This window comes from Brachycentrus maculatus, unplaced genomic scaffold, assembly GCF_059751285.1.
Source record: "Brachycentrus maculatus isolate JH-2025_06_01 unplaced genomic scaffold, ASM5975128v1 h1tg000180l, whole genome shotgun sequence".
In the NCBI taxonomy this organism is placed as follows: Eukaryota; Metazoa; Arthropoda; class Insecta; order Trichoptera; family Brachycentridae; genus Brachycentrus; species Brachycentrus maculatus.
This window is the reverse complement of record NW_028280931.1, coordinates 2,427,483-2,441,199: the sequence shown is the minus strand read 5'-3', so window position 1 is coordinate 2,441,199 and position 13,717 is coordinate 2,427,483.

Below are 13,717 nucleotides of genomic sequence, written 5' to 3'. Positions count from 1 at the left end.
TATACTAAATATTTTTTAAATGGAGAAAAAACATTCAGGTTTTACCTAAAAAGATCTGTTGCACAGTAAAAAATTCAATAAGTGGCTTGATATTTATTTAGAAGATATTTAATTTTTATTTTTTGATAAATGACGTTGTTGAAAGGAGTAAGCGATATGTCAAATCAAACATTTTAAATTTCTGTCAGACATTGCAGCATATACCTACATTACAAAGAAATAAGCTATTTAAAATGTATACCCACACAAAGGCCATGCCTTTGTGGGATCTTCTTTTGTACTATATCATGTATTTTTTGTATTTATTTATATTATATTGCTTAATGCAAAAGTATTTAAATTAAAGAAAACAAAATAAAGAAAAATTCCAGGATTGCTTCTTGTTAAAATCCCGGATCTGAAGCAGAAGTTCAGGCTTCCCCCCAAATTCATTTGCAAAGCGAAATTCTAGGAACTAATTAGCGAAAATCATTAAAAATGTATAAAACTGTCAACCGAGTTTACTAAGAAGTTAGATTTGAATTTTGGCTTTCAATTTCTCTGTCACTTACAATATAAATAAATACATTGTTGGAAACCACCACCGGGTTTATAGAAGTGGCCCAATTTTAGTAGTGATAGGAAGTAGTAGCTAGTTCATTCCATTAGTTAGTCAGCTAGATCCGAGTGCCAATCTGACGTTAAATGATACAAAAGCCTCCACAGCACAGCGGACGAACACACAGAACAAAAAATGGCAAAGTTTAGTCATAATTTAATGGAACCTCTCATAACGAGCATAATTCGTTCTAGAATCTTCGTTAAGCGAAACATTTTCCCCATAGAAATTAAGGTAAAATACGATAATGCGTTCATTTAAAAAAAAACTCTATTTTAATTAACGTTAATTCAAATAAAACTACTTATAATTTGTTAAGATGTAACAACTTGGAATACAATTTAGATTTGAAAGAAAAAACGTAAAAAAATTATGAATTTATGACCAATAATTAATCTTTTATAACTAGAACACTGTCCAAAGATATTTGATTTTGCCGAAGCTTCAAAATTTGCCAAAAATGTGTCACAGCATTATCGTTGAATAAATTTGTAGCACGAATAGCTAACTCCTTATTAGTGCTTAGGGTGATGCTTCATGCAGCTTCCCATGCTTTCAGCATTTCTCTTATTGTGGTAAAAGATTGTTGCTCTGCTACTTCCTTCTCCTCCATTAACAAACTCTCCTCCAAAATTTATTGCTGCTCCATAAGCTCTTCGGTGGTCAGCTCTTGACTGTGTTCATTCACAAGCTCTTCAATATCGTTGTGATCGAGTCTCGGCTCACAAGTGAATGTCGTTAAAAAGGGACTTGCCGTTTCTCTGTAACTGGTTATGCGAAATTTTGCTCGTTAAGGGAGAAACTTTTTCACATTTTTTTGCTTCTTATGCGAATTAGTCGTTTTGAGAGATTCCACTGTACACAGTTATTGTCTACTTAAGGCAGTTTTCTATGGGCCATTTGGTACAAAGCGAGTGTTTTTGCCTAGAATTTTACTCATGAATTACTTATATGAAAATTATAGTAACTTCAAACATAAAGAGTAAAGCCAGTAGGCAAAGGCTATGAAACTTAACCAGTTGAAGCCTGAGTAGGGTCATGATAAGCGGTGTTGCATAAGCCGTAGCTAGATTTCAAAAAAAAACATTTGGTACGGATCCGTAAATATCTTATTGTAAAACCGTAAAAACGTAAAATTATAAATCGCTTTTGAGGTTATTTATTTAAATGAAAGCGTCGCTATGTGAAGTGGCCATTATTATGATTAATATTAATAATATTATAATTATTAGAAAACAGATGTAAAGAGCAGAGATATTTTTTTATGCGATAGTCAAAGTTGTTTTTATTTTATCTATACTCCAAAATAGGTAATAATAATAAAAATAATTTAAGATACAAAAGAAAACATTAAAATAGCTGAATCGAAAAAATGTTGTGGGTACAATAACTAATGGCCATTATTAAAATTAAATAATGTGCAAAACTATATAAAATCATAAGTAGATATAATGATTGTATTAATCTTAGTAAACGTCGACAGGGTAAATAGGTACTCTACGCACATGGGGCTTACAATAAATGTTGCAAAAACCGATGTGTTGTGCAACAGCTCATGCCTAGATGCCCAACAACCCTTGACGTTGAGTAACCAGCGCATCGAAAGGGTCGAGAGTTTCAAGTACTTGGGAGTGTACGCGACTGAAAATGGCAGCCTTCAAAAGGAACTGGGAGTGCGATTAGGACTCGCTGGGTCCGCATTCAACAGTATGAAGGCTGTCTGGAGATCGGATTTATACTCGGTGAAAACCAAATGCCGCCTATACAATGCCTGCATTGCTCCTGTTCTCTTATACGGCTGTGAAACATGGCACCTTACAAGGGCCCAGAGCAGCCGTGTACTAAGCTTTGAGAATAGGTGTTTGCGGAGAATCTTAGGCGTGCGGTGGTTTGACTTTGTGAGGAATGAAGAGATAAGGCGTAGGACGCAGCAAATCATGGTCACAACTGTCGTCAAGAAAAGGCGATTCAGTTGGCTTGGCCATGTACTCCGCATGCCTCCTGAGAGCCTTAATCAAGCTTGCCTCTTTTACAAGGCATCAGGTTCGCGCCGCCCAGGACGACCACTGCTGACAATTCGTCGGCAGTTCTCGTCAGAACTTCGGGACGCGGATCTGACTTGGAAGGATGCAAGGGAGCTGGCAGCCGACAGAAAAGCCTGGAGACAGTTTGTGGACTCCATATGCTCCACCTAGGGAGCGGATATGGTTATTATTATTATTAATCTTAGTATTAGTAGTAGTAGAAGTAGGAGTAGTTTAGTGTTTATCACTAATGTTGTGTAATTTTGGCTTTGTAATGAAAAGCATATTAAAAATTTACGAAACCGATCCTCGTTTGCTGTATTCTACCCTCACCTAGGAAAATTATCTGGTAATTACCGGCGCTCGGTACTGACGTGTCAGTAAACGCATATCCTATGTGAACTCACAGATCAAATCATATACCTAAGTTACTTCATTGCTTACATTGAATCATTGAATTGTTTAAAAGTATGCCTTCAGCAAGATATAAAATATTATAAAAACAACTATTTAATAAACAAAGGTATATTTATATTATATTCTATTATATCTATTAATTTCTATAATATTCTTGCGTTAATTACTGTGATTTTAGCGATTTTTTTTTAAACTTTAAAAAATAAAACAACTTTGTTTTAACCACTTTTTTATTGGTACACTTTATTCAACCGGTTTCGACAAGAAACTTGTCATCATCAGGGTTTTTGTACTAAATTCCATTACATTGAAATACTCATAGTTAATTACCCTTCCCTTAATAAAAACTTCCACGCACTCCGTAGACCATATGAAAATATGATTTAAAAAATATTTTTTAAAAACACCCAAATGTTGTTTTTATTGTGCATTGCGTAGCGAAAACATTTTTTTTGTCTAGAATTTTCACTTATGAATTATATGAAATTCGTAGAAAAATAAAATAAATAAAATTTACCTATTTCCAAAATAAACGAAATCATCTACTTGCTCTATAATTACCCCGGTTTACTAATATTTTACACCCAGATCTACATCAATCCCTTTCAAAAAACATGAAAATATTTTTTAATAATTTATTTGTTTCATATTTAATGAATAAATAGACTGAAGCTCACATAAAGGTATTTTGCTTTAATTCTAATTTCGTGCAAAATGCGCGGAGTCGGTGGGGGGGTATGGGGGTTCAACCCCCTTTGATCTTCCCCTAGCTATGGCCTTGAAGAGGAATACACGTGTAATGTTCAAAATACACATTTCACCTTAGCACCGAATTTGAAAAACAATATAGATGACGCAAAGGAATGAAATCCCAGCAATGCCTTGTGATGTAAAGGGCTATTACTTTCACCCAGAACGGAAACTCTTTAATTGCCTCCTTTGAGAAGCAATTAATAAAAAATAAAAAATAAAAAATCTCGTATTCTGAACAAACAAAAACCTTCTCTTCAAAAGCAATTTGTTTTTTTTCCCACTAATTTAATTAATTCTTGGCAGGTTTTGAAAGGGGTCGTTGTTTATTTTAGAGTTGAAATCAATTGAGTCTTTAGCAGATGTTGGTATGCTTTTATAATTATTTTTTTATGGTGGTAAATTAATTTTGTTTACGCGTCTAAAATGCGGATATATTTTTTTGATATTTCAAATTATCACCTTGACGCGCTACGCATTTTATGATACCACAACAGTCGACATTGGCTGGTGTTATGCAGAAAAGATCCAGTGACAGATAAAGAGACCTAGGCTCACAACAGAGAAGGAGAATTTTCTAAATAGCTTAACACGGGCAGGAATCCAACTCCCCACCCAAGTATCCACCCTTCGTTCTGAACCTAATTTTAGGATTGCGGTAATAATTTCTAAAATGATAAAGCTAAACGCATTTCAACTATGAAATTTTGTATTAATTATTATTATTATTTTCTTTTTTTTTGTTTGTAAAAAAAATAATACTTGACACTGGCAGAAACATCCTTTCACTGGGTGACTGCCAAATAATTTTTTTTCTGAGTGTATCCAAATACTTCTAAATAGTGTGCACAAATCTGGATTATCTCCAATTATATGAGTTATTTTTTTTTTTTGACATCTCAACATAGATGAAGAAGAATATGGAAGTCTGGGTATTTATGGGGCTTACGACCGATTGTCATAGGCTGGTTGTAGTGATCACTTTACACACGAGTAACATTTGCCAATTAAACCCATGATTGACAACCACACTACTCAAATTCTTGGAAGCTCTATATATGTATATTATCTTATTTATGAACTTTGTATTGCGTTACAAATATTAGCATCGCCAAAATGAATGCGAACTGGGTCTCTTCTGCATAATGCTGGCCATTTAACAATCCCTTTTTTACTCGTTTTAGGGTTGTTTTTTAGCTCGTTGTTTGCGCCATTTTTTTTTATAGAAACTTGTCCTTAACAAACGTTTTTCTTTTTTAATATTTCAATTCGACCTCTTTTTAGTTTCTAGAAAGATTTGGAATAGAATAATGTCTGATGTGTCTAATCCAGATGCTTGAGTCGTTTTATATTTTCTTATTTTTAAAACGGAAATCATATTTTTTTATTTCGTAAACATATTGAGTAATCAAAATGTTTCGTACGGTTTTCTCTTTAAAAACGTTTATTTCAATATACTAAAGTATTGATTAAGCTTTTCATATAACCATCACAGAATAAATATAAGTTACTGCCGTGTAATAATAAAACATGCATTACAAAAGAAACAATATGTTTTTATTTTATACTATCATTCCAAAGTATTTTCACTAAAATAAAACGAATGAATTAAAAGTCGAATAATTATTTCATAGACAATTAAGCTTTTCATATAACCATCACAAAATAAATACACATAAGTTACTGCCGTGTAATAATAAAACCTGCATTACAAAAGAAACAATGTGTTATTATTTTATACTATCATTCCAAAGTATTTTCACTAAAATAAAACGAATGAATTAAAAGTCGAATAATTATTTCATAGACAATTAAGCTTTTCATATAACCATCACAAAATAAATATAAGTTACTGCCGTGTAATAATAAAACCTGCATTACAAAAGAAACAATGTGTTATTATTTTATACTATCATTCCAAAGTAATTTTACTAAAATAAAACGAATGAATTAAAAGACGAATAATTATTTCATAGACAATTAAGCTTTTCATATAACCATCAAAAAATATATTTTTTAAAAATAAATCAAATTTTTAAATAGATTTTATTTCATTAAAATGTAGGTAGGTAGGTACTGAACGACAGCTAGCATCTCAAAGATATTCAACAGGTAGGGCCTGCGCTCTTTACGATTGAAATTTTACGAAGATGAAGTTGCCATATTTTCCTTAGATCCCGTTTAAAAAAACAATATCAGTTCCTTTTTTTTCTTAATTTTTAGGACTCATTTTCTTGCAGTTTTCGTGATTTTCTACATTTTTTTCTATTTCTAAGTTGAAATATTTTTTTAGGTCTGGTTGTCAGTCATGGGTATAATGGTGAATGTTTCACTTACCAGCCTATGATAGATCATAAGCCCTGTAAATAGCAATGTAAGTGGAGAAACCCAGATTCGCGAATAAAGATTTGGACACACTCAAAATGTTGTGTGTTGGTAAAAATGAAAAATCTATAACACTGTCCTTATCATTCATGGTTCACTCTTTGTGTTATTTGTATAACACCACTTCATGATAACCGGTTTCGGAATAATCATTCGATCATCAGGTCAAATGTAGACTGATGATGGAAAGAATATTCCGAAACCGCTATGAAGTAGTGTTTTTTTTCCTCACCAATTTGTTCCACATATCCAAACCACGTTGGCACACCTTTCTAAATTTTATCGATAATAAAAAACTCTCCTTAACATTCATCGTTCACTTTTTGTAATATCACTTTAAAGTTATATTATACAAAGTGAACGATGATAATAACGAGAGTGTTATATTACCACATCACAAAGTTAATATACAAAATACGGAAAATCTATGTATACTTGGGTCTCTTTTTATGCTATAGATACGTTCCACGGGGAGTCGCATAAAAAAGACTTTAAAAAAGACTTGATCTACATACAAAACTGGGGGATAGGTTCCATTATTTTTAAAAACCGCATAACTTCAAATCAATATGATAGAATGTTCAAAAATAAAAACAGAAGAGCTTTTTCCTTAATTAAATATCCATAAATGGGAAATCGTTTTTGAGATACATCTTCTATCCAAATAACAAGTGCTCTTTCTTTTTTTCCAATAAAGTGTCTCTTGAATACGATGTAAGATTTGAGCTTAACTTTATGCCAGTGACACAATCACACTTTAACGGTTGTTACCTGCACTAGTCTAAATTTTAGATTATTTATGCGAATTCGCATAAAAAAGGCTTGAACTACATACAAAAATAAGGGATAGGTGCCATTATATTTGAAAATCGCATAAAAACAGACCCAAATGTAATCATATTCATTTCGCGTATTTCATGATACAGTTACATTGTTATCAGCACAATATCCCAGTGATTGTTTGCGAAGGGTGTGTGTCGATCCACCACAGGGGAGCAACCACCATTTTCTGCTTTATATTCATACCCTGATCGTGTGGGAGCAAATAATTGAGTTCTAATACATCTAGAGGGTTTATTCTATGCCGAGATGCATTATACAGGTGAACTAGGGTGCATTATGAAATTCGTTCGAAGTTGTGGCATTGACAACAGCAATCACCGTGGTTTGGTGCATCAATACATACCAGTGGCGTGCATAGAGAATTAATTAGGGTAGGATGTAGAGTTAGGTAGTAAGGTAAGCTGGTACTAATTACTAGGGTACGCAGTAGAGGCAGGTAGTGAGGTAAGCTAGGTACTACCTAATAATTTATGCATAAACTGTTAAATCAAACCCAGATTTTTCGAGTCTACTAAGTTGTATTTTATTGTTGAAAACACATAAAAAAATACATTTTATGACTAGTTATGACATTTTCAAACGTACGAAAATGTAGTAACTTAGTAGACTAAAAAAATTAGTGTTTAATATATATAAAAAATAAAACCCTTATCCGCACCCCAATGGTGCATAGGGCACTGCGTCATATAAACGCAGTGTTATCTTGATCGTTTACACATGAAGGAAAGGTGATCAGCCCTCCGCTTCAGGTACCAGTCCAGGGTAATATTGAGTAAATATGACAGTGAAAAAATCACTTATATTTATTTTACCCCCCTTGGGAATCGAACCCGGGACCTCCAGAACGGTAGCCGAGGGTGCTGACCATTACACTACGGAGGCGGACAAAATATAATATTTAATAAATAATTTTAAATGGAGTTCTAAAAATCAAACGACAAATATATAAATAAACTATCTAGTAAGGTAGGGTAGGTACTTGTTGCAATTTTATTTATCACGCGGGTAGTTTAGGATAGGCACTGCTTTCCTGCCTATATGGAATGCACGCCCCTGCCTACTACAACCACAGCCCGCAATGGAGTATTACAAAGCCTTATTACACAACATCAAAAGCAATTCACGAAATTTCAATCAAATTGTTACCGAAATGTTGGCAAAGTTTTAAACAAAGTACAGTAAAACATCGATATAATGGACCTCTTGTTAACGAACTTCAGAAATAACGGACAAAAATCAGGTCAGATGAAAAAAAAAATGTCCTGCTAATAGGGCTTTTTAAATTTCTATCCATCTAATCAAATATCTATCCATTTTTAAATTATGCGGAATGCATTGAAATATGTGTCACAATAGATTTTAATAAATACTGGTATTTACAAATAAAACCTCAAGTGGTATAACACAAAGTGAATGAAAAAGAGAGTTTTTTGACATCTCACCATAGATGAAGAAGAACATGGAAGTCTGGGCATTTACGGGGCTTACGGCCGTCATGGGCTGATTTAAGTGATCACTTTACACACGCATAACATTCACCAATTCTACCCATGACTAACAACCACACTACTCAAATTCTCGGAAGTTCTATATATATGATCCAATTTCTAAACATTGTACAAGAGTCACTAGAATTTTCACGAGAGATATCTATTGGTGAGATGAAGAAACTTTTTTGTTGAACAGAAACTCTTATATTTGTATGTGAGTTCCGAATCCTGGATTATAATCATACATGAGAAACCCCAGAAAATATCATTTTCAATTTATTATTTTAGCATATAATGTGACCAGATAAATTATAAACAACATTTAAATAATCCAGATTTGTGAACAAGTATTTGGACACACTCAGAATATTGTTGATAGGTAGAGTGTTATATTACCATACCACAAAGTTAACAATGCTTTTGATATACAATTTTTTATTTATTTATATGTAGGTTACATGTCTGTTTTTCATTATTTTCTGAAATGTGTGCAGCTTCCCACACAATATCGTTTATTTGAAGAGCTTTTAAACCGAACGGAGGCGTGACCATCATTAGTACATCGTCCGAGGTCAGTCGAGTTATGAACTCGGATGAACTGTGTAAAATCCACATCAACCTGGAATATTGTTTTTGACACGGGTCAACCAGAAAGAGTCTGACTGGTTGAAAATCATTGTTTTAGCACTCTCCAATGTCTAAGAAATGTAATTTCAGAATTTAGCGCTATTTATTTCAAAATGCGAAAAAAATTTGAGAAAACACAACATGAATTTCAATGCAAAGAGATTTAAAAAAAAACACTTGTAAAAACACAAAATTGTAAAACAATAATGTTAAAAAAATTATAATCTGAAAACAGAAAAATATGAAAAAATCACAAGAGAGTTTTCATTTTTGTCTGTTATAATTAAGAATATACATCAATATATAGGTATGTATTTATATATATAAATGTACATATATATATATATATATATATATATATATATATATATATATATATATATATATATATATATATATATATATATATATATATATATATATATATATATATATATATATATATATATATATATATATATATATATATATATATATATATATATATATATATATATATATATATATATATATATATATATATATATATATATATATATATATATATATATATATATATATATATATATATATATATATATATATATATATATATATATATATATATATATATATATATATATATATAACGGGTAATATTTCGTAAATTAAGTGTAAATAATATGTAAAGTGGGTGTATAATAATAAAATAAACAATGTGTTGCTTTGTAATTAAAGTTTATTCTTAATTAATCTTTACAATATTTTTCCATCCATCTATCTATCTGATTCTGACAGTTCAGAATATTATATTTTTTTCTATCTGATGTCTTTTGTTTTATTCAGTGCGACGCATGCGACATCTGGTGGTAGATCTGTTTTATGTAGGTACTATATGTAAGTACTTAATAAAATGTATAGGTAGGTACCTAGGTATTTTATTACATATATATATATGTATATATATATATATATATATATATATATATATATATATATATATATATATATATATATATATATATATATATATATATATATATATATAAATATATAAATACAAAATATTGAATTTTCTTAAGTAGATAGTATTAATCAGTCTTGATAAAGAAGCGGTAGCTTCAAAACTAGTATACATTATAATTAAGGTTTAATAAAATATGTATAGTGATTTTAAAACAAAAATAATAATTATATTTATGTATGTATTAAACGTATTTATTTTAAACAAATGAATGAAGAGTCCTGAAAGTAAAAATAATAATCTTTGTTGAGATATAAATTGTATGTTGGTCAAATTAATCTAGAATCCTGAATTTCTTCAATATTTTATTTTAAAGTAATTGAACAGTGGGAAAAACACATTTAAAAAAATTAATATTATTTATTAATTTTTAAAACGTATTACATACATCGCTCACTCCTTTCAAGAACGTCATAAATCAAAAAACTTGATTTTTCAGGAGAACGTTTTTAAAGTTTAAAAATATACATAGTACAATGTATTAAAAATAAATATCATGCCACTTACTGAACTTTTTACTGTGCAATAGATCTTTTTAGGTATAATCTGAAGGTTTTTTCTCCATTTGAAAACTATTTAGGATATTAAAAAAAAATTAAACAATACCTTTTTTTCAAAATGCAAAAACAACACTTTCTGCCCTGTAGCGGGTAAATATTAAGTTGAAAATATGCCGCTTTTGCTGGGATATAGTACATTTTCTAGGCATTCCGAAAACATGCACAACTCAAAATTGACGATTTTTGATTTATGACGTTGTTGAAAGGAGTGAGCGATATATAATATTCCCAATAAGTTATTTTTATTACTCATTTTTGGACATGGGATTAAGGTTAACAAGACTGAAACACAAATAAGAAAGTAAAAATAAAAGATAAAAAATTAAACAAAAGTAACAAAGGTCGAAATGTAAAATAATAAACGGGTATAGTGAATAGGCATTTAAAAATTAAGGTAAGAAGCATGTTTAAAGGAAACAAATGAGAAAATATAACTTATCACCAGCACAAATACCTTTTCATAAAGTATTTTTTCAACACTTTGAGTGTGTCCAAATTCTTGTTCACAAAATCTGGATTATCTCCAGTTACAAGAGTTATTTTCATATTATTTTTAACATTTCATCAAAGATGAAGAATAATATGGAGGTCTGGGCATTTACGGGGCTGACGACCGTCATAGGCTGGTTTAAGTGATCACTTTACACACGTGTAACATTCACCAATTCTACCCATTATTGACAACCACACTACTCAAATTCTTGGAAGTTCTATATTCATAATATTATTCATTTATTTTTAAAACGTATTACATACATAGCTTACTCCTTTCAAGAACGTCATAAATCAAAAACCTTGATTTTTCAGGAGAACGTTTTTAAAGTTTAAAAGTATAACACATTTTATTAAAAATAAATATCAAGCCACTTATTGAACTTTTTAGTGTGCAACACATCTTTTTAGGTAAAATCTGAAGGTTATTTCACAATTTGAAAAACATTATATATATTAAAAAAAATAGTTAAACAATACCTTTTCTTCAAAATGCAAAAACAACACTTTCTGCCCTGTAGCGGGTAAATATTATGTTAAAAATATGCCACTTTTACTGGGATATAGTACATTTTCTGGGCATTCCGAAAACATGCACAACTGAAAATTGATGATTTTTGATTTATGGCGTTCTTGAAAGGAGTAAGCGATATATGAACCAATTTAGAAACCTTGTTCTTGAATCACTAGAACTTCACTAGAGACATCTATTGGTGTAGATCTATTGGATCTAATGTTACACATGTGTAAAGTGATCACTTAAACTAGCCTATGACGGTCGTCAGCCCCGTAAATGCCCAGACTTCCACATTCTTCTTTATCTTTGATGAGATGTTAAAAATAATAAGTATTTTTTTGGTTAATTAATTTTGGATCCCTGATTGAGTTATATTTAATATGTGTCAGGCAGCTGGTTAATTTGAGTATAGGCAATATATTGTAATGACCTTTCTCCCAACTATATAAAAAGACGAAAAATTAAACAAAACTAACACAGGGCAAAATATAAATTCATTTTATTTATTGATTTGGCGTTCAATTTGTAGAACTCCTTTTTATTTTATGTATTAATTTTTAAATCAAACACAGATTTTTTAGAGTCTACTAAGTTGTATTTTATTAACAAAAACACATAAAAAATTAATTCGTTTGAAAATGCCATAACTAGGCAAAACAATTATCACATTTTTTTTAAATACAACTTAGTAGAACATTTTGAGTGCGTCCAAATACTTGTTCACAAAATCTGGATTATCTCCAATTACAGGAGTTATTTTCATATTATTTTTGACATCTCATCAAAGATGAAGAAGAATATGGAAGTCTGGGCATTTACGGGGCTGACGACCGTCATAGGCTGGTTTAAGTGATCACTTTACACACGTGTAACATAATTTGAGAATTTGAGTATTGTGGTTGTCAATAATGGGTAGAATTGGTGAATGTTACACGTGTGTAAAGTGATCACTTAAACCAGCCTATGACGGTCGTCAGCCCCGTAAATGCCCAGACTTCCATATTCTTCTTCATCTTTGATGAGATGTCAAAAATAATACAACTTAGTAGACTCAAAAATCTGTGTTTCATTTAAAAATTAATACATAAATATAAATTCATTATTGATTTAGTTGTATTTTCGAATGGTGAAATATTCATTATTACAATTTTCATTTTGTGAACATCCTGTTCATATTGGATAATCCAGTAACTACGCAGGGTAGGTTGGATGAATGTAGATTTTTAGAAGGGTTGGATTTAATTCTGAGAAGAAATTAGACGCCAGTAATGACTCTACACAAGATGTTTTTGTCAACATTTTAATCACCCATGGTGGAAATTTACTAACTAAATGTATCGTAGCCCTTCGCTTTTCGCGTATTCAACAACAGCGGTTTCAATTATACGCGATTATAGTTTCAATCACAAACTAGAAAATATATATATATATATATATATATATATATATATATATATATATATATATATATATATATATATATATATATATATATATATATATATATATATATATATATATATATATATATATATATATATATATATATATATATATATATATATATATATATATATATATATATATATATATATATATATATATATATATATATATATATATATATATATATATATATATTATATATATATATATATACATATATATATATATATATATATATATATATATATATATATATATATATATATATATGTATATATATATATATATATATATATATATATATATATATATATATATATATATATATATATATATATATATATATATATATATATATATTTATATAAACATATATATTCTGTACAAAAGGGAGAACACTATATGACTTCTTTCCTGTAATTTATATTTTATATAGAGTAATGATAAAATATTTTTTTATATAGTAAAACCTCGATATAACGGACTAATCAGGGGGAGGTGGTGTCCGTTAAAGCCGGAAGTCAGTAATATTAAAATATGTTTGAAATAAATAATGAATAAAACC